The 21,235-nt window shown below is 44.3% G+C and overlaps 1 long non-coding RNA gene across 2 annotated transcripts; it reads right to left on the reverse strand.

Moving 5' to 3' along the window:
- Positions 1 to 1,392: 1,392 nt before the first annotated feature.
- On the reverse strand, positions 1,393 to 5,501 carry LOC119367661. 2 transcript variants are annotated; one of them, XR_005176372.1, is made up of 3 exons: positions 5,290 to 5,501; positions 4,994 to 5,110; positions 1,393 to 1,664 (listed from the first exon to the last, which is right to left on the reverse strand). It is a non-coding gene; the product is annotated as an uncharacterized LOC119367661 (long non-coding RNA). The 2 variants fall into 2 exon arrangements; XR_005176371.1 differs by lacking the exon at positions 1,393 to 1,664 and having other exon boundaries at positions 4,058 to 5,110.
- Positions 5,502 to 21,235: the final 15,734 nt, after the last annotated feature.

The following is a 21,235-nucleotide window of genomic DNA, read 5'->3' on the forward strand; positions in this document are numbered from 1 at the left end:
TCCATGACGACGCCCCGGCGCAGCACCTCCCTGGCGTTGGTTGGGGACTGGAACGGCGCTGCAACCACGGCGGTTGGAACTATGGAAGTGGCTGCCGAAGCTGACGGAATTTCCTCCGAGGCCGTCGGCGCCACCACCGGACACAGCTCCTCGACGGCGACCTCCTTGAGGATCTTGTGCTTGAGCAACTCGGTGTGCAGGCGGGACTCACGCTCCTGCATCTCCTTGACGAGGCGCGCAAGCTTGGCGGCGCCCGGCGCCGTGGCCGCGCGCGCCGGCTACACCTGCGCGGAGTACAGGAGGTGGGCGACGAGGAGCCCCAGGAGCTCATGTGGGAGCTCGGACCAAGGCAAAGCCTCCTCCGGCTCCTCGACGAGGCGCACGAGTTCGGCGGCGTCCGACACCGTGGCCGTGCGGGCCGGCTGCACCTGCACGGAGGAGCAGGAGGCGGGCGATGAAGCGCCCCAGGATCTCATGTGGGAGCTCGAACCAAGGCGAGTATTAGCTAGGTTGGTTCGTGCATGCCGGTGGCGGTTGTCGCCGGCAGAGGTGACCTCGTCGGAGTGACGCGAGGGGGAGAGATGGTCGCCGGAGTGGTTGGGCAGCTCGGGCTCTCCCTTTCCAGACAGGATCGAGGCATGGGGAGAGGTGAGCGCCGGCAGTGGAGGACGGTGGAGGTAGCTCGCGGGTGCATACAAGGTGTTTGAGGAAATGGCAAAGAGAGAAAGGAGGAGGAGGAAGAAGAAGAGTGATGCTGACATGTGGGCCCCACTTGTAATAACAGTCAACGTAACAGTCAAAATAAACAGTATTGACTTTGCCGCCATGTCAGCCCTGATGGGTGGGTCCCGCATGTCATAAACGTGTTTAAATCATCTAAACGGATCATTTTTCAAAAACGGTAGTTTTTAGTCACAAAAATAGAAATTTTTGGTAGTTATCGGTCACTTTTTTGAAAATGGTAGTTCTGTGGGACGGTAACCCCTAATGTGGTAGTTTTTGTCAAATACTCTGATTATTTGGAGGGTTGGGGATGGCACAGACATTAGGACCTGATGGGATCCTTGGATCCCTCGAGGGCCATCTTTCCACCCCATAACCCCTAAGGCTTTGTTTGGTAAGAGTGGATTTGAGAGGTTTGGGGAGGAGGGGATTTCAGGGGATTTGGTGAATCCCCCTCTTCCACCCAATCCCCTCAGATCCCCTTGAAACCTCAACTCCCTCTCCAGCCACAATCCCCTCCATATAAAACACTATTTGGTAGGCAGGGATTGCCCTATTGAGTTAAAATGGTGTAAAACAGTTAAAAATCCAATTTTTACAGGTTAAATAGCATCATAGCTAACAAACTTGCTATAAAATTGTGAATGACACCTAATAAAAATGTGACAATTGTTCTTCACATCAAGAACATAATCTCTCATAGCAGCATGACTTGAAACCAATAATATATATCTTCATAGCAACATGATCTTTCACAACACCAAACATAATGTTATACAGGGCACTTGTGCAACAGTTCACAATCAATTATATTTTTACAAACCAAGCAAGGATGAGAATGATGTTGTCATACAGATGAATTGCTCTTACAATGTCATGATCATCGAGTTTTTGAATGGCCAAAAGTTTTGTCCAGCTTGCTTCTCTAGTTGCTAAAGAGCCTGCTAAAACAAAAGAAGATGAGCTTTTTAAATAGGCCAACAAGTCAGACAGATGACTAGTACAAGAAAGCTAAATAGGCCAACCTATGTTCTAGACTTCTAGTACTCTGTACTCACAATAGTTCGCTCAGCGAATTACAGCATACAAATACACACAGATGCAATGACTAGAAGTCATCGTTCACAGCAAGAGCATTAACAATAACAACAATAACAACAACAACAAAGCCTTTAGTTCCAAACAAGTTGGGGTAGGCTAGAGGTGAAACCCATAAGATCTCGCAACCAACTCATGGCTCTGGCACATGGATAGCAAGCTTCCACGCACCCCTGTCCATAGCTAGCTCTTTGTCGATACTCCAATCCTTCAGGTCTATCTTAACGGACTCCTCCCATGTCAAAATCGGTCGACCCCGCCCTCTCTTGACATTCTCCGCACGCTTTAGCCGTCCGCTATGCACTGGAGTTTCTGAAGGCCTGCGCTGAATATGCCCAAACCATCTCAAACGATGTTGGACAAGCTTCTCCTCAATTGGTGCTACCCCAACTCTATCTCGTATATCATCATTCCGGACTCGATCCTTCCTCGTGTGGCCACACATCCATCTCAACATACGCATCTCCGCCACACCTAACTGTTGAACATGTCGCCTTTTAGTCGGCCAACACTCCGCGCCATACAACATTGCGGGTCGAACCGCCGTCCCGTAGAACTTGCCTTTTAGCTTTTGTGGCACTCTCTTGTCACAGAGAATGCCAGAAGCTTGGCGCCACTTCATCCATCCGGCTTTGATTCGATGGTTCACATCTTCATCAATACCCCCATCCTCCTGCAACATTGACCCCAAATACCGAAAGGTGTCCTTCCGAGGTACCACCTGGCCATCAAGGCTAACCTCCTCCTCCTCACAGCTAGTAGTACTGAAACCGCACATCATCACAGCAAGAGCATTCCCACACCAAAAAATTACCAAGGTTATCACTTCATATACGAAACATTGGCGAGGATAGCGAGGACCTGGACACGTGTGGCGCCACTAAGCAACGTGATAAGGACATCTACAATAGTTCACGCAATACTTCAAGGTTTCTCTCTCTCTCTCACTAATCCAAGTGTTAGTACTATGTTATAGTAGCATATCATTTATTATGATACGGTATAACGAATCAATTCTCCAGCTCAACAAGTGGTGACATGAGGCATAACGATTGATAAATATCAAGAAAACCACTTAATACACAGAATGAAGCAGACACCACGGGGCGGATCAGCTCGCAAATATTTCAAAAGCAGAGCAAAACAGGTCGGGACCAAAACCAGTGTCAAGGTAAAACACCAATGATCGATACTGACCAACAAGAACACGTCCCCAACACCCGGCTGGTGAAGGCAAATGGGTCGCTCACAGAAAATTTCAGAACACAATTTGCCTCCTGTTATAAAGATTTGAGGGAATGGCTAGACATGCTCTAACCAAGCGGGCTTGCATCTAGCATTCGGGACAAAACATAGCCACAGCAAGAACCGAATTCCGTTTCACAAACCGAAAGCCGATCAGCCATTCAGATCACCGTACTCTCTATTCTGATACAATAATGCTTCTAGCACTAAGAACTTGAGAAAGCAACAATAAAAGACAGAATTACAATTATGTGTATCAGCGGCAAGCATGACAGACCCAAAACTAACCACATTCTGAAACCTACCATCCCTAGGGCCAAATTACACAGGAATAAAGTAATCATGCAAACTGTATGACTTGACAGCCATGGTAGCAGTGTACATGACCTGGTAGTTTCATGCTTAACAACTTCTACAGTTTCAACAACCGGATGGAAAAGGCTCAATGGAATTACATGGTTGCAACTGCCGGTCTGACAGCCTAATCAAGCATTTCCTACTTGCAGAATGTAGATACAACACCCAAAAAATTCACTTCAAGTCAAAACTATAATGTCAAATACAACTTTCTGTATGTCAAATCCTAAATAACCAGTCTTCAACTTAACTGAATTTTTTTACTAAATAATCTGAGTTGCTTGCGGTCCTGTCCATATTTCTTTAACCGCTTAACCAAGTGCAGCAAATAAATACATCCGAGATATCTACATAAATTTCCTACAACTTCTATTAAGGTGACATGGACGAAAACAGGATTTAACTTGGTGGAACATAGATGACCAGATTACTGCGCAGCTTGTTAGGACTGGCACTCTGACCGAATTAAGGAGTTATTTTGCTGCCTGTTATAGTACCACAGGCAGAGTATATATTTCAGAGAAAGGATACAAAGCCAGGCTAGATATGCAAGTGATCTTGGAATCAAAGTGAAGGAAATAAAGGGACCAAATGTCACCATGCATATCACTACGGGAAAATGAATCGAAGACGGTGAGCAATCAACAGCCATATATCAAGCTATCACCACGTACGGACACATACAAAGGGCAACTATCAACACTGAATTTACATCTCAGCCGGCTCACAGTCATTGTCTGCAGAGATTTACAGAGAAACGCGAGCTTGCGCAACAGATCGAATCAAAACAAAGCAGCACATAACAAGAACAGAAGGAGCTGTTACAGCAATCTGATTAAAATTCAGTAAAAACTTAACAAGTCTGATCAAATAAAAACTTTTCATTGGTACCAGTGGCGGAGCCACCTCCCGGCGACCCTGGGCAGCTGCCCGGGCTCTGCCTAGAAACTCCCATTTGATTATAGAAGAAGATGGAGAACCAATCATCAGTTTTAGTGGGCAAAATGCGCATGAACCACATCCCTTTGTATTTTGCCCCGTCTCCATTGATTAGCTAGCTCTGCCACTGATTGGTACAGCAATCTGTAGCTGGTACATCTCCTGACTTCAGTTGGCAGCCAATCATCTAATCAAAAGAATTTCTACAGCATGCCGATGAAATTGGATCAAGACCTACGTCGACAGTTCCACTGAAATTTGTTTTCAGCGGCAATGTTTCATTGCGAGCCATACAACGAGTAACTAGTTCAGAACAGAGGCTTCCCAAAAGATGCACCACATTATTGCTATTTCAGATCGATCAGACACGGTAACATCAGCAACCTAACTACAAACTAAAGAATATTCCACCGATTCCCATTGAGCAACACCAATTCTAGGTAAACAGCACCCAACTACAGTTGCCAGAGACTGAATCTAAGAGGAGGTGAACATGGTGACGGCCTTGGTGTCCTGGGAGACGGCGTGCTCGGCGAGCTCGCCGGGGAGGACGAGCCAGCAGCCATGGCCAGGCGGATGGAAGAAATCTAGACAACGAGGAGAAAGGAGGAGACGCGAGGCGAGGGCTTACCACCGGGGAGAAGGCCAGTACGGCGGAGGAGGTATGCCGGCGTCGAGGAGTCGGTCGGCGGCGTGTTGAGGAGTCGGGCGGCGGTGTCTCCTCCAAATCCTAGCCTATTATTCGCCTCTGCTCTCGATAAAACAAGTCAGAATCAATTGGCAAGGAATCGACGATTAAAGGAATTGCTTAAACAATCCCAGGCAAATCATCTTTCAGTGGAAGAGCAGATAGCTACTATTTATACCGGAACAAGAGGATATCTTGATTCGTTAAAAATTGAACAGGTAAAGAAATAGTTCAATCACCCCAGAATCGTCGAAATCCCCTCGAAATGGAGAGCGGCGCAAGTCTCACACTCTTTCTCTCACTCTCTATCCTCTGTCTTCCAGATTTTCCCTTCGTAGCTGATACAGTGAAATATTATTATGTAAGGGAGCTGATCCACAGGATTCAATGATGAATTCTGATTTCCCCACAGACTGAACCAAAGGAGGAGGGCTGAGAGCCGCGTGGAAAGGAGGGGTTCGGAGGGATTGGGCCGTGAAAACCCTGCGTATCAAATGGGCCAACAGGATTTGGGAGGATTCTAGGCCACACGCGAGGAAATTCCGTTGAAAACCCCTCCGATCCGCTTCTACCAAACGAGGCCTAAGGGCAATTGACGGCTGAACCGAGTATCAGAGTTTTTGGACAATAATGCTGCAAGGTATTCTATTCACTCTGGTGATCTACATACTACCTTCGTCCTGGTTTATTGGTCCCGTCACATTTTGTGCCAAATTTTGACCATTGATTAAACTAACAAAATGATAATGCATGTCACCAAAAATTATATCGTTTGATTCATATTTAAACATAGTTTCTAATGATATTACTTTTTCAGACATGCATTAACATTTTGTTAGTTCAATTTAAGGTCAAAAACTGGCACAGAATATAAAGGGGTCAAATAAACTAGGATGGAGATAGTACTTGGTTGATCGGCATAGTGGAAGTTTTCAAATACAACGTCACATCAAAGTGTTGATTAGCACATGTCGAACACAAACACGATATGGTATGCAACTTCAACGAACCGTAAACCAAAATATACATGCATGAATACCAGTCAGTTCCATTACCTGCAAGGGCAAAGATTTCAGTATTTGGACCATTGGTTCGGCGATTCCGTCTTCGATCTTCACTGGAAGATCAGGAGGGTACATGGTGAATCTTCGGGCGTGCACTTGACGTCGATGCCAAGAAACTTGTCTCGATCGCCTTGTAGCCACGCCTCGCATTGGGTCATCCAACGGTTGATATGTCTATGATTTTTTGTGTATAAGGCGTTGATGGCGTAGTTGTAGTGGGCCTTTATGTGAATCTATGGTGGACTTTCTTGGACAACTGTCTCACAATGCCACGCGTCACCTACGTTGGGAGAGGGCAGATGAAAATGCCTCGAAGCACAAGCGGTCGATCTCGACAGACAGGTCGCTCGAGAGGCCTCGTTCGATAGTAGCTTCACTCATTCGTCCATTTTGACCTTGACCACTGACTGTTTAACCCATTGACTTTTCAAAAATCGGAAAAAGTTCATGAAATCATCGCCTATGAAATGGACAATCCTTTCTGCCATAGCAGTATGATTTTAAGGCCTTGTACAATGCTTAGGAAAATAAACCGGGTTTTCTGAAGCGCCAGTGCCTATTTCTACAAGAGAGATTAAACCCAGGCATGGACAACCCGGCCCAAGCTCGGTCCGAAAAAACAGGGCTTCGGGCTTGACGGTCGGGCCGGGCTTGGGCATCATTTTGCAGCTCGAAAGGTACTTCGGGCCGGGCTCGGGCTTCTCTTTTCCAGAATTTTGTGTCGGGCTTTCGGGATTCGGGCCGGGCTTACACGTGCGAACACTAGAAAACAACAATCGGGCTTCGGGCTTGATTTCGAGTCAGGCTCGGGCTTGAGAAAAGAGTGCATTTCGGGCTTCGGACCGGGCTCGAGTTTGAGAAAAGAAGGTTGGGCTTTTACAAGCCCGGCCCAAAACCTGACCAGGCCGGACGTATGCCTGGGTTTAAGAGATATGCTTGATTAAGCGTTTACCCTCTATAGATAAGCACCGATGCTTCAAAGAACACCGGTTTAGTTCTCTAAGGGCTTGTTCACGTATATAAAATAAGTTCAGGAATATGAAAAAAAGATTATGCAATTAAACAATGTTCATGAATTTCAAATACTTCATCAATTTGTTTTTTTTAAACCACACAATAGAAAATATCATGAATTTAAAAAAAACATGAATTTCAAAAAATTCATCTATTCGAAAAAAGTTCACAAATTTGAAAAAAAATTTGTACATTTGAATAAGTGTGTGAATTTGAAAAAAATCACATATTAAAAAATGAAATATAACGACAAGTTCGTGGACTATTTTAAGAAAACAATTGCGAACTTAGGAGATTTCACAACTTTTTAGAAGAGTTTGTGAGTTTCAGAAAAGTTCAGGCTTTTGAAAAAAAGTTTGTTAATTATGAAAAAAGGAAAAAAGTAAAAAAAGTGAAAACAAGAAAAATAATTCAAAACTAGTTCTAGAAAAACCCAAGAGAAAACCGCTCCATAAAAACCATGGAAGTTTCTAGAAGTACAAATCAGAAATGGGGTGCAAACCAGGAAAGAAAAGTTAAATGGGCCGAGCCCAAGGTGGAAGGTGGGGTTCGCCAGGTTGAAGGTACACCCTATAACCAACTGGTCGCTCCCCTAAAGAAAACCTATAACGGTTGCTTAAGGCGCTGAATAGGATCTTGGTTCGCGCAAATTGAGTCAAATAGAAAATACCCAATCCCGTGTGTTTCTTAAAATAAAAACAATCCAATGCTGCCCGCAGGCGGCATGTAGGAAAAATCCTATTTGCCGCTCGCTGCGTCAAACTGCCGGCGCTTCGCATAGGCGAGCGACCGAGCAGCGACGCAACAAGCCGGCCCATTTAACAGTTCCAACACCCCCGGTTTTGGGAAACTTCTAGAGGTTCCCAGCTGTTTTTTTTTTCTAGTTTTGGAAAACTTGTAGAAGGTTCCTTGAATCGGGTTTTCCTTCTGTATTTTCTACTTTCTTTTTCTTGTCTTTTATCTCATTTTCCTTTTTCTGTTTTTTTCATTTGTTTCTTTTCCGTTATTTATTAATTTAACATTTGTGCACAATTACAAACAAAATTGATTTTAAAGTTTGCGCATAATTCAAAAAATGTTCATGGTTTCAATAAAAAATTGACAGAAAGACTGTAAGGGAACCCACTATAGTATATTTGGTGCAACAAATTCAAATTGTAAGTACCGTGCCTTGAATCTGGGTGGGTGGGAAAATTTAAAATAAAAAATCAGAATTCAAGAAATATTCACAATTTTATAATTTTGTTCATGAATTTGAAATTTGTTGAAGTTTCAAAAAAATTCACAATTCAAAAAATGTTCGCAGTTTCAAAATTCGTTTGCAGATTCGAAAAATGTTCATAGTTTTATAATTTTATTCTCAAATTTGAAAATTATTCATGTTTCAAAATATGTTCACAACTCGAAAAATATTCACAATTTTACAATTTGTTCATGAATTTGAAATTTGTTCATGTTTCAAAAAAAATCACAATTCAATAAATGTTCGTGGTTTCAAAATTTGTTCACATTTCAAAAAATGTGCGGTTTCAAAATTTATTCACATTTCAAAAAATGTCCGCGGTTTCATAAAAAAATTCACCTTTACAAATTTTGTTCTGGAATTACAAAAATGTTCCCATATCAAAACATTGTTCATGATTTTCGGAAATGTGGCAGTTTTTGAAAAATTTGTTCACTGTATTCAAAAGTAGTTACATTATACAAAACATTCAGGTTTTTTTTTAATGCGTTTGAAATTTCGAGAAAAAAATCAGATTTGCACTCGGTAGTTCGTTCTTAAAGGTTTGTGCTGTATTTTGAGCATTAAAGCTCGCTAGCTCCACTGGTTGTAGCGCATTGACGGTAGGATGAGATCCTCGGTTCGATCCCCGCTTTTGGCTCTTTTATTTTCATGCTACAGTCTCGATCGAGCCTTTATTTTTGAGCTATAGTTCTCAATCGGGCCGGCCCAGGCGTAGACCCCCTGTGTGTGCGAGCGACAACCTGCCGCAGAGAGTAGGAGGGGATCCTGTGCGACGCTCTTTGCGTCAAAAGGATGATGGTTCGCACGGGAGCTCCTATTCGGCGCGTTCGGCGCCGGGGAAGCGAACCGGCGCCTACTGGCAGCGCTAAGTGGGCCGGCCCACAGATGGAGCGAGCAGTAAACGGTCGCGTGAAAAAAGAAAGCAGAAATGTGGTAGAACCACGACTCGAACTCACGCAGCTAGGTAGCGTGATTTTTCAGCTAACCACTACAGCATCACATAACTAGTGATTCAAATCAAACGCGAACACTATAAGAACCATAAGAGTCGCGCCATTTATTGCACAAAATAATACAGTTTACTCTATAACTTGTATTTTTGAATTTCTTAAATATTCTACATTTTACTTTATAGCTTGAACAAAATTCATTGAATTTGAAAAAAATTCATAGATTTTAAAAAAGTTCATCGAATTTGGAAAAAGTTCATGGATTTTGAAAAGAGTTCATCCCGTTTATGAAAAAAAAGTTCATCGCATTTGAAAAAAGGTTCACAAACTTAAAAAAAGTTCACAACTTTGAGAAAAAGTTCATCGGATTTGAGAAAAGTTCATTGAATCTGGAAAAATTTCATCGATTTTGAAAAGAGTTCATCCCGTTTTTGACAAAAAGTTCATTGGATTTGAAAAAGGTTCACAAATTTGAAAAAAACTTCATCGGATTTGAAAAAAATCATTGAATTTTAAAAAATAGGCTTACGAATTAAAAAAACGCGCACTGAATAAAACAAAGAAAGATGAGACAAAAAGAAAAAAGAAAAAATAAGAAAAGAAACCGAACTGAAGAACGTTTAAATAGCTAAGAAAGAACGATCTAGTCCATTCCGGGCGGATGCCCTGGTGACTACGGCCGTGCAGTTGCGACGAAGAGGTCGCGGGTCGACTCCCCATCTCCTCCCAACTTTTGCTTTTGCGTTTGAAAACCAGGAAAAAAACAGAACAGGCCGGCCCAATTAGAAGCTCCTGCAGGCGTCAGTTGGCGAACCGGCGCATAAGCGCCAAATAGGATTTGTCGGTTCGGGGAGCTCATAATCAGCGCTGTATGCGCCAGATCTAGAACTGGCGCCCGCAGCAGCTCAGTTTTGGGCCGGCCCATCTACAAGAGCTGGGCGCTCGCCTGCTCCTAGCGCTCGACTCGCGCTGCATAGTCGCCCGCTCACTCTAGCGCTTGACTAGTTGACTGGTCAGCCGTTGATTTTAAAAAAATCACAAAAATCGGAAATTTTGATAATTCCAAAATGTTCACGGAGTTTGAAAAAGTTCATCCAAATTTGAAAAGAGTTCACCAAATTTAAAATCAAATTTCAAAAAGGTTTAAACCACTTTGAAAAAAGTTCATCGTTTTTGAAAAAAGTTCATGGTTTTCGAAAAAAGTTCATTGAATTTGAAAAAAGTTCATCGAATTTGAAAAAAGTTCATGAGAATTCAAAAAAAGTTCATCATTTTTGAATAAAAGTTCATCGTTTTTTAAAAAAGTTCATGAAATTTGGGAAACAGTTCATCGGTTTTTTTAACAAAAAAATTATAAAAGGAAAGGAAAAAAAACTCGAATAAAATCGTCCTTGAAAATGAGCAACGAAACAGTGAAAACCCGGTGTTGGGAAGCTTCTAGAAGCTTCCCCAAACCAGGGGATCCCTGACTGTAGAGTAAAAGGAAAAAAGACGCTTAGAACGCACACGTCCTTCCTTGGCCTAGTGGTTAGGCTTGATGCCTCGAAGGAGCTGGGTGCGGGTTCGATCCCAGGCGGATGCATCATTTTTGAACGTTTTATGAACGGTAGAGAAAAAACACAAATGGGCCGAGCCCAGCTACCGCGCCTGCAGGCGCCGATTTGCAGAAATCGAAGAAACCGACGCCTGCAGCGCTAAATAGGATATGCCAAACAGCAGTGCTAGCGCTGAAGTTAGATCACCTGACTTCCTGGCAAGTGACAAGCTGGGCTAGCCACTGCGCTATATTAGCTTCTGTGTTAAAGTAGCAGCGCAATTCTAAAAGAACTAAAGCTCACCGGTAAAAAGTTAAACATTTGCAAAAAAAAATCCTAAAACTAAAGCACAGTTGACGGATCGAACAGAGACCTCTTCCTACTGAACATTCGCAAAAATTGTCACTAGCGACCCTAATTCCTAAGAATATGTGTCTATAGCCTCAAACATTGCATGAAAATGTGACATTTTTGGGTATTTGCAAGCTTTTTTTAAAAAAGAAACAAAATTGAACAATTATCATTTTTTGAAATAGCAAATGACAATTTGTTTTCAAATTACGAACTATTTTTCAAAGCATGAACAATTTCAAAATTGAACAATTTCAAACTATTTGTAAAATGGGATTGATTTTTGAAGATGTGTAATTTTGAAAAACAGGAACCTTCTTTTAAAATGTGAAATGTTTTGAATTTGTGAACAAAATTTGAAGCATGAACGTTTTTTGAATTTCTGAACAAATCTTGAAAAACAGGAACCTTTTTTTTAATACCAATCAATTTATGACAACCACGAACAAGTTTGAGAAACAGTGAACAATTTTCGACTTTGTGAACATATTTTTCAAGATAGGAACATTCTATGAATTTGTGAACAAATCTTGAACAACATGGACATTTTCTAAAAATTCCGACAAATTCTGAATTTGTGAACAAATTTTCAAAATGGGAAAGTTTTGAATTTGTGTACAAATTTGGAGAACAAATTTTGAAGCACGAACAATTTTTTGAAGCACAAACGTTTTTTGAATTTTGTGAACAAATTTTGAAATGGAGGACAATTTTGAAAAATCCTGAACAAATTTGGAAGGGTGAATTTGTTTTTAATAGGTGAACAAAAAATTGAAATCTGGTACATTTTCTGAATTTCGAAATTTTGAACTTTTTTTTGTGATGAGAACAGTTTTTGAAAACTGATCAGTTTTTGAAAACAATAATGTTTTGGAATTTGTGAACAATTTTTTCAAGCAATAACATTTTTTGAATCTTGAGAACAAATTTAGAAACGGAGAACAAATTTCGAACAACGAACAATTCTTTAAAGCTTGAACATTTGTTGAATCTTGAGAACAAATTCTGAAAGGGAGAACAATTTTGGAAAATCCTGAACAAATGTGCAACTGTGAATTTTTTTGAATACGTGAACAAAAAATTGAAATCCGGTACACTTTCTAAATTTCAAAAGTTTGGAAGAAATTCTAAATTTGAGAACAATTTTTCTAAAACTGAACATTTTTTGGAAACATGAATAAAAACTTAAATATTTTGAAAAATGTTTGATAAAAAGAGAATAAAAGAAAAAGAAGTAAAAACCCAAAGAAATAAAATTTGTTGAAAAGAGAAATTAACTTGAAAAGGAAAACTGAAAGAAAACAAAAAAAAAGAAAAAAAACCAGAAAAGGAAGAAGAAAAAACAGAAAGAGTGAAAAAAAAGAAAAAAAACAGTTCAGGAACCTTCTAGATGGTTCCCAAAACTAGTAAAAACCGACTGGGAACGCTCCAGGAGGTTCCCAAAACCGGAACCTGGTAGACGGAACCTGGTAGATCCCGTGTGCGATTCGGCAACAGTTCGACGCAACTAGCGATCGTCAGCGCCAGCAGGTTGGCCGGCCCAGTATGCGGCACTGCTGCTGCTCGTACTTCGTGCTTCTCATTTTCGTTAGTTTTTTTCTTTTTATTCATTCACTGTAATTTGGTTATTTCGTTTTATTTATTTTTTCGTTTTCTGTTCATTTTCCTTTTTTCCTTTTTTTCTTTTTTTCCCTTTTGAGATTTTTTTTTCTTTTTTGCCCATTTTATGTTTAACTTATTTTGGTAATATAAAGTGAACAATTTTATATTATATGATGAATATTTTTTGAATACACACTGAGAAATAATTAGTATATGGCAAACATCTTTTAATACACTCTTAAGATTTTTGTAATACATGACAAAAAATTTAATTATATGATGAACTTTTTTTAATATATACTGAACTTCCCCCGCAAAAAAGATATAAACCAAACTTCTTCAAATCACTTACTGAACAATTTTCTAAAATATTTTTTATTTTTTTGTAAAATATTTGCAAATATCTAGCTCGTAAAAAGCAACCAACATTTTTTGGAAAAAAATATACATTCTCGCTAGACTTTATTCAGATTGTCACAACATTTACAGGAATAAAACTCAAGTCTCCATGTTGGCCTAATCAAACACGGCGGTCAAACCCAAGTGAAAGTGCATGCCTAGTGAGATTGTGAGTCTCGAATTTCTAGCTCCTAAACTCGTGGATAAAATTACGAGCAGAAAAAAATATTGATCGCTCTCTGGTTTCATAGTAATAACCGCATGATCCGATGACGATTCCTGCTTTATACCATCCACCACGTTCTTGCAATCCGAAGCCACTTGAATCTTCTGGACATAAAGATCTTCCGTCGTTGCCAGCGCCTCTCTTACCGCCAAAGCCTCTAGTGTAACAGGATTATGAATATTTTTGAAAGTGATAGAAGAAGCACCCAGAAAAACGATGTTACTGCCCTGGCAAACCACTGCCACTGCACCAGAACTATCGTTCAAACCGTTGCATCAACATTAACTTTCACATACTCTGGAGGTGGTGGGATCCACTATGAAGGTTTGCTAGTTGTACTTCTATTCGTCGTCTATCTCGGTTGGGAGAGAATGTCGATGTCCCTCAGGAATGAAGTGATGAATATATGGGTTTGCAACAGTCTAGAATTTTTTTCTTCATGTATGGCTCTCCGCCTTGCTCTCCAGATTGCCCACAATGTTACCACCATACGCGTGAAGTCGTCGTGGGATAGTATTTCATGCATCTTGAAAACCCAATTTTTTTGCATTCAAACTCAGATTGTCACACGTTGCCTCCACCAGCTCCTCAGATGATAGAGACCAAACACATTTGGGGTGACACAGTCTATTAAAGCATGCTTCCAACTATCTTCCACGGAACAAAATGAGCAGGCTAAGTATGTGGCCATGTGATAGTGGTGAAACACCTTTGCAGTCGGCACCGATTCATTACAGAGTTTTTTTTATGAAAACCCGACTAAAAACCACTCACGAGCGGAGTGAGCCAGCCCATTTTTGTTGGCTTGATGCTCTCGACGAAAACCAGTGGGTTACCACATATGACATGGGTGGGGGCCATCAGTTTGACACGAGCCTAGGCCCGGAGAAGGATGGCCCATGCGGGCACAAGCCAGCCGAGCGACTAACGCAACCAACATCATACAATATCTTCAAAAAACATACTACGAAGAAACTTTGGTGTGAAAAGTGTGGAAAGACCAATGGAAAAATAGTGATCTACGAGCCCCAACTTCCCTTTGGTGTGAGGAGAATTTTTTTTTATTTTGAATTTTCACCGTGGGGGAGAAGTATTCCTCCCCATGTGAATCGTATTCATTTGTTGCCTATAGGCTTTGTAACCTAATACAAGATAGGGTTCAAGTGAACCAAAAGTACAAGGGGGCACAAGAGGAAGAAATAAAGCAAAAACAACACATGGCGAGGGGGGACACAACACAACAAGGGGCACTACAGGTGCTTGAACTGCAGCGGCGAGCCGAGACTAAACCATGACACTGCACCATCGACGCAATCGAAAACACTGGGCAACCAAGACTGCACAACGCCGCGACACCACCTGTGTCATGGGGTACATTCGAACGGTCACACCAGGCCAAGACAACATCACGACACCTGTGTGGCACTGACGTAGTCGAAGGGTGAAAGATCGTGGATGTCGCCTAGAGGGGGTGAATAGCGTTTTAAAATAATTACGGTAGAGGCTTGAACAAATGCGGAATAAACCTAGCGGTTAATTTGTCAAGCACAAAACCTACAACAACTAGGCTCACCTATGTGCACCAACAACTTATGCTAAGCAAGATAAGCAACTATGTGAAAGGATCGATACGGTTGACTAGAGGGGGGGGTGAATAGGCAACTAACAATTTTTAGACTTTTCTTTAACTATTAAAAACTTGCAATGAAATAGGTTGTCTAGAAGTGCAACTACGTCGACAACCTATATGATGCAAAGACAATAAGCACACAAGCAAGCAATGGATATAACTCAAGTAAGCTTGCAAAAGTAAAGGGACAAGATAACCAAGAGTGGAGCCGGTGGAGACGAGGATGTGTTACCGAAGTTCCTTCCTTTTGAGGGGAAGTACGTCTCCGTTAGAACGGTGTGGAGGCACAATGCTCCCCAAGAATCCACTAGGGCCACCGTAATCTCCTCACACCCTCACACAATGTGAGATGTCGTGATTCCACTATTGAAGCCCTTGAAGGCGGCAACCGGACCTTTACAAACAAGATTGGGGTAATCTCCACAACACTTGGAGGCTCCCAACAACACCACGAAGCTTCACCACAATGGAGTATGGCTTCGAGGTGACCTCAACCGTCTAGGGTGCTCAACACCCAAGAGTAACAAGATCCGCTAGGGATAAGTGGGGGGAATCAAATATCCTGTGGTGGAAGTGTAGATCGGGCCCTTGTCACCCAATCCCGAGCAAATCAACAAGTTTGATTGGCTAGGGAGAGAGATCGAGCGAAAATGGAGCTTGGAGCAACAATGGAGCTTAGAGGTGAAGAGGTAGTCAACTAGAGGTAGAAGACGCCCCTTATATAGTCATGGAAAAAATCCAACCGTTATCCACAAGTTCAGCCCGTGACACGCGGTACTACCGCTCCAGGGGCGCGATACTACCGCGAGGCCGCGCGGTACTACCGTGGTGGACGACGGTACTTCCGTGACAGCAGCAGAGGCCGGGACTTGCCTGACTAGGGTGCAGTACTACCGCTTGCGCGGTACTACCGCTCCCCCTTGCGGTACTACCGCAAGGCAGGGAAGTCATGGCCTGCGAAGAGCGCGGATGAAATAAATTACATCTGTGCCTACTTCCGCTGAAATGAGGTGGTACAAAAATCCGACGCAGTACTACCGCTCGCGAGGCGCGGTACTACTGTTGCGGGTGCGGGTGTAAAAAATTACATCCGCGCCTACTACCGTGACGCTGCGGTACTAGGTAGGAGGGCCACGGTACTACGACTCCTGGGGAGCGGTATTACCGTGTGTCCCCGCGATACTACCGCGCTGGACGAGCGGTACTACCGTGGGTGGCGCGGATGTAAAAAATTACATCCGCCCCTACTACCGTACCGAAGTGGCACTAGGCCTGGGAGCCGCGGTACTACAGCTCAAGAGGAGCGGTACTACCGTGACCCACAGCGGTACTACCGCTGGTACTTGCGGTACTACCGCAAGTACATCAGTAGTCGTCAGATTTCAGCACAACCAAGATAACGAAGGGAAGCTCCAAAGTGCAAGGAAAGGTAGGACAAGTGTACGTGTTGATTCCACCCAAACCTTTCCGACGCGGACCCCTTCTTAATAGTACGGCTCTCCTACGACTCAAATCCACCAAAGAGAAACGTAGAACAACGCCGACTTCAATAGTCTCCGAGGGACACCGAATCGTCTCGTGCCTAGTGAAGAAGTATCCGAGAAACTCAAGGCACACGATTAGTCCGCAAAAGCATTGTCATCGATCACCAAAACACCTAAGGGATAAAAATGACCTTACAATCTCCCCCTTTTTGGTGGATTGATGACAACACGGGATTTGCACAAAGATAAGATGATTTAGAGCAAGGGCAAACCCCACCTCTCTAAAATATAGACGGGCTCCCCCTAGATGTGTGCACTCTAGATGAATGCTTTGGACTGCATAGCACACAGACTAGGATCAACACTCCCCCTATATTTTAGAGACCAAGGCACGATAAATAACATAGCAAAGCATAAATATAGCACAATATAACACAAGCTCGCTAGGATAGATAGAGTGCAAACGTCTTACACCAGACGAAGTAAAGCCACCGAGGTTCAAACGAGAAAGCAGCAAATAGTTCAACCAAGGAAGCAGCAAACACACGACACACTCGCAAATCCCTACACTCTCTCCCCCTTTGGCATCGAGACGCCAAAAAGGCAGAGAGGACACCTACACACAAGAGGTGGCTCAAGCAGGGAACTCGTCCCAACCCTCTCCGTCGGTCTCCTCGGCAGCAGGGATGGTCTCCTCGACATCCTCCTCAGAATCAGTCCACCTGTAGCCATGCTTCTCCATCCACTCGGCCTCTGGAGTGATGCGCTCCTCAGACCCGCCAGACACTGCCTCACCGTAGAGCTGCATGATCTTGCTGTCCCGGCGACGAATCTCCTTGGACGCCACGTGAGTCCTGTACTGCCCCTTGGCTTGCATGCAGAAAAGAGTCTTCATCTTGTCCTTCAGCTTCTTGGCCCATGATGGCATAGTGGCACTTTGGGAAGGCCTAGCAGCACGGCCCTCAGCAACATCCTCAGCGCCAGCATCTTCCTCATCAGCAGCAGCCCTAGTAGTAGTCGCCTCGGCACGAGTAGTGGTGTTGGCCCAGTTGGATTTGATACGCAGACAGATGGGCTCATGGCGAATCCAGTCTGGAGCAAGGAACTCCTCATCAGGGAACATCTTCTCCCAAGTCTTCGAAATCAGCAGAAACAGATAGGGCCCATAGATAGGCACCTTGCGATTGAACACTGCAAACCGGAGCTCACACCACATGATGTGTGAGACATCAAGTGGCTGAGACTGAGTCGAACGAGCCTCCTCGCAAATGAGCATCATATCCACCATATAGGCATGAACCTTGTCTTTGTCACCGATGCGAGGGAACAAGGAGTTGCGGAAGATGCGGTACATGATATCCAGAAAAGAGTTGAGCACCAAAGTTGTCTTGCCATTGGCGAGAACCTTCTCAACCATGAATGGTGCAAGCCTGTCCTTGTTAGCAGACTCAGCATTGGCATGGGGGCGAACACCCACTGGAGTGTTGAGCCCAACATCAGGAACCTGGAGAAGATCCATGAACTCCTTCCAGGTAGCAGACAGCTGACGGCCATTGGTCATCCAGGTCATCCTCCATTCCTCATTGGAGTGAAAGTAGACTGAGGCAAAGAACTGACAGATAATCTCAGGGTCATAGTCAAGGTGGAAGGATAACACATGCTCAATGCCAAACTGCTCCACCAAGTCCAGAGCCTCTCCAAAGTAGTCACGGAACTTGTCCTTCCTCATGTGATGCATATCAATCCACTTCACCTCCACGTAGGTATTCTGCTTGTTCTTGATGACATCCAGATAGATGTTGGTCTGTTGCTTGTTCCAGAACAACTCACAGCCTCTGACAGTGGAACGCGGGTGCACATAAGGGTGAAGCTTCCTGAGACGAACATAATCAGCTGGGGCAATCTCATCCATGCCCTTAGCGGGCTCCTTGTGCTTGCTAGCTGAGGTCTTGACATTGCGCTCGTAGGCAGATGAGCCCTCTGGTACATCACCTGGGTTGCGCAGACGTTTGGAGCCAGTGTCACGACTGGGATTGGACCGACGAGAGCCACCACCTGAGACACACACGCAAAACACCAAGGACGCGAAGAAGATCAATGCAAAGGCCACGAAAAAGCACATGAAACACATAGAAGGCATACGAGAAAGTTGGCATGCGATAGATGTGAGCCACGGTAGAACTGCCACTGCCTGCGGTACTAAAATATTAGTACCGCTCCAAACGCGGTAGTACCGTGCGAGGTCACGGTAGTACCGTGGTTGGAGCGAAAGTAAAATTTTAGTACCGCACAGAGCACGGTAGTACCGCTCCTGAAGGGCGGTAGTACCGTGCAAGCGGTAGTACCACGCCAGACGGGCGGTAGTACCGCGTCGCGTCAGATCCAACCGGCGGTTTGAATCTAAAAAGAACCGCGAAACAATGGCGGTGCTACGGTGATCAAATCGAGCGCAAGACAACAATACAAGTATAAATCCTACGCAATACCACGCTCCTTCATCCTACTCTTGCAGAGATTAAGCCTAAGAATCTCAAGAACTCACAAGCCTCCCCAAAACCTAGAAACACCAAACCCAAAGAACAGGAAAGGGAGTTGGGGAAAAACCTTGGTCCATAGCAAGAGCACGAGGTGGGGAACGATCCCACCGGGCGGAATCACGGGAGGGTAGCCGGTGGAGGAGATCCGGCGACGAACGCCGGCTCCGTTCTTGAGCGAGGGAGAGAAAGAGGCGATGTGGGGGAAGAACTGCGAATGGGTATGGGGAGTTAGAACTCCCCCTGCCCGTCCTTATCCCCACGGTCCCAAACCGACGCGGTAGTACCGCGTATCATAGCGGTAGTACCGCTCGAGCGGAAGTACCACACCGAGGCGGTATTACCGCTCAACCAGGCGGTAGTAAAAAATTACTGCCGCGTGGTGACGGTAGTACCGTGCTCCCGCAAGCGGTAGTACCGTGGCAGGCTGCAGTAGAACCGTAGCTGGCCGCGGTAGTACCATGAACTCAAGTCACCGCAAGTTTCAACACGAGGAAAAAGCCTTTGCACGGAAACTGATCACACACAACAAACCTCAAGAACAAGCACAAACCAGAGGCAGAGAGACAACAAGAAACCACCAAGAGACAAAACCTCTCGAGGAGAGAAGGCGGTGGCCGAAGCCACCTATGTTTGAGTTGGATGGTATGGCGCCGCAAAGAATTATCCTTGGGCCCATGACCAAAACTCGTCTTTGAAGCACAAGTACCATCAAAAATGGCTAATGTGAAAGAGGTGATCGATTTATGCATGATGGGGGGAGGGAGTGTTCATTGAGAGAACAACACTCCCCCTATGTCCATGCCTACACCTAAACTAGACAACACGTTGGGTGTGTGGGGGGGGGTGTACGGGTTCAAGTCACATTGCTCAAATCAATGATATTTAGCTCATGCCTTAACTCGTGAAACCTTGCTTCATCCAAGGGCTTCGTGAAAATATCTGCAAGGTTATCATGAGTGTTGACATACTTGAGCTCGATCTCCCCTCGCCTAATGTGATCCCGGATGAAGTGATACTGAATCTCAATGTGCTTTGTCTTGAAGTGTTGTACCGGGTTGAGAGAAATCTTGATGGCACTTTCATTATCACACCAAAGAGGCACTTTGTCACAAATGACACCGTACTCCTTTAGAGTTTGCCTCATCCATAGGAGTTGAGCACAACAACTACCGGCCGCCACATACTCCGCTTCGGTGGACGAGAGAGACACACAACTTTGCTTCTTGGAAGACCAACTTACCAAAGAGCAACCAAGAAATTGGCACCCTCTGGAAGTGGACTTCCTATCCACTTTGTCCCCCACCCAATCGGAATCCGTGAAACCTTCAAGCTTGAAATTTGCTCCTCTTGGGTACTGAGGGAGTCTTGGATTAGGGGGTGTCCGGATAGCCGGATTACCATCATCAGCTGAACTATCATCAGCCGGACTATCATCATCGACCGGACTCCAAGACTATGAAGATACAAGATTGAAGACTTCGCCCCGTGTCCGGATAGGACTTTCCTTGGCGTGGAAGGCAAGCTTGGCGATACGGATATGTAGATCTCCTACCATTGTAACCGACTCTATGTAACCCTAGCCCTCTCCGGTGTCTATATAAACCGGATGGCTCTAGTCCGTAAGACAACAACAACAACCATTACAATCATACCATAGGCTAGCTTCTAGGGTTTAGCCTCCTTGATCTCGTGGTAGATCCACTCTTGTAAACATCCACAATATCAATATCAATCAAGCAGGACGTAGGGTTTTACCTCCATCAAGAGGGCCCGAACCTGGGTAAAACATCGTGTCCCTTGTCTCCTGTTACCATCCGCCTAGACGCACAGTTCGGGACCCCCTACCCGAGATCCGCCGGTTTTGACACCGACATTGGTGCTTTCATTGAGAGTTCCTCTGTGTCGTCACCGATAGGCTTGATGGCCTCTTCAATCGACAACGACGCAGTCCTGGGTGAGACTTTTCTCCCCAGACAGATCTTCGTATTCGGCGGCTTCGCACTGCGGGCCAACTCACTTGGCCATCTGGAGCAGATCGAAAGCTACGCCCCTGGCCGTCAGGTCAGGTTTGGAAGCCTAAACTTCACGGCCGATATCCGCGGGGACTTGATCTTCGATGGATCTGAGCCACAGCCGAGCGTGCCGCA

Source organism: Triticum dicoccoides, chromosome 2B, assembly GCF_002162155.2.
Source record: "Triticum dicoccoides isolate Atlit2015 ecotype Zavitan chromosome 2B, WEW_v2.0, whole genome shotgun sequence".
Classification (NCBI taxonomy): domain Eukaryota; kingdom Viridiplantae; phylum Streptophyta; class Magnoliopsida; order Poales; family Poaceae; genus Triticum; species Triticum dicoccoides.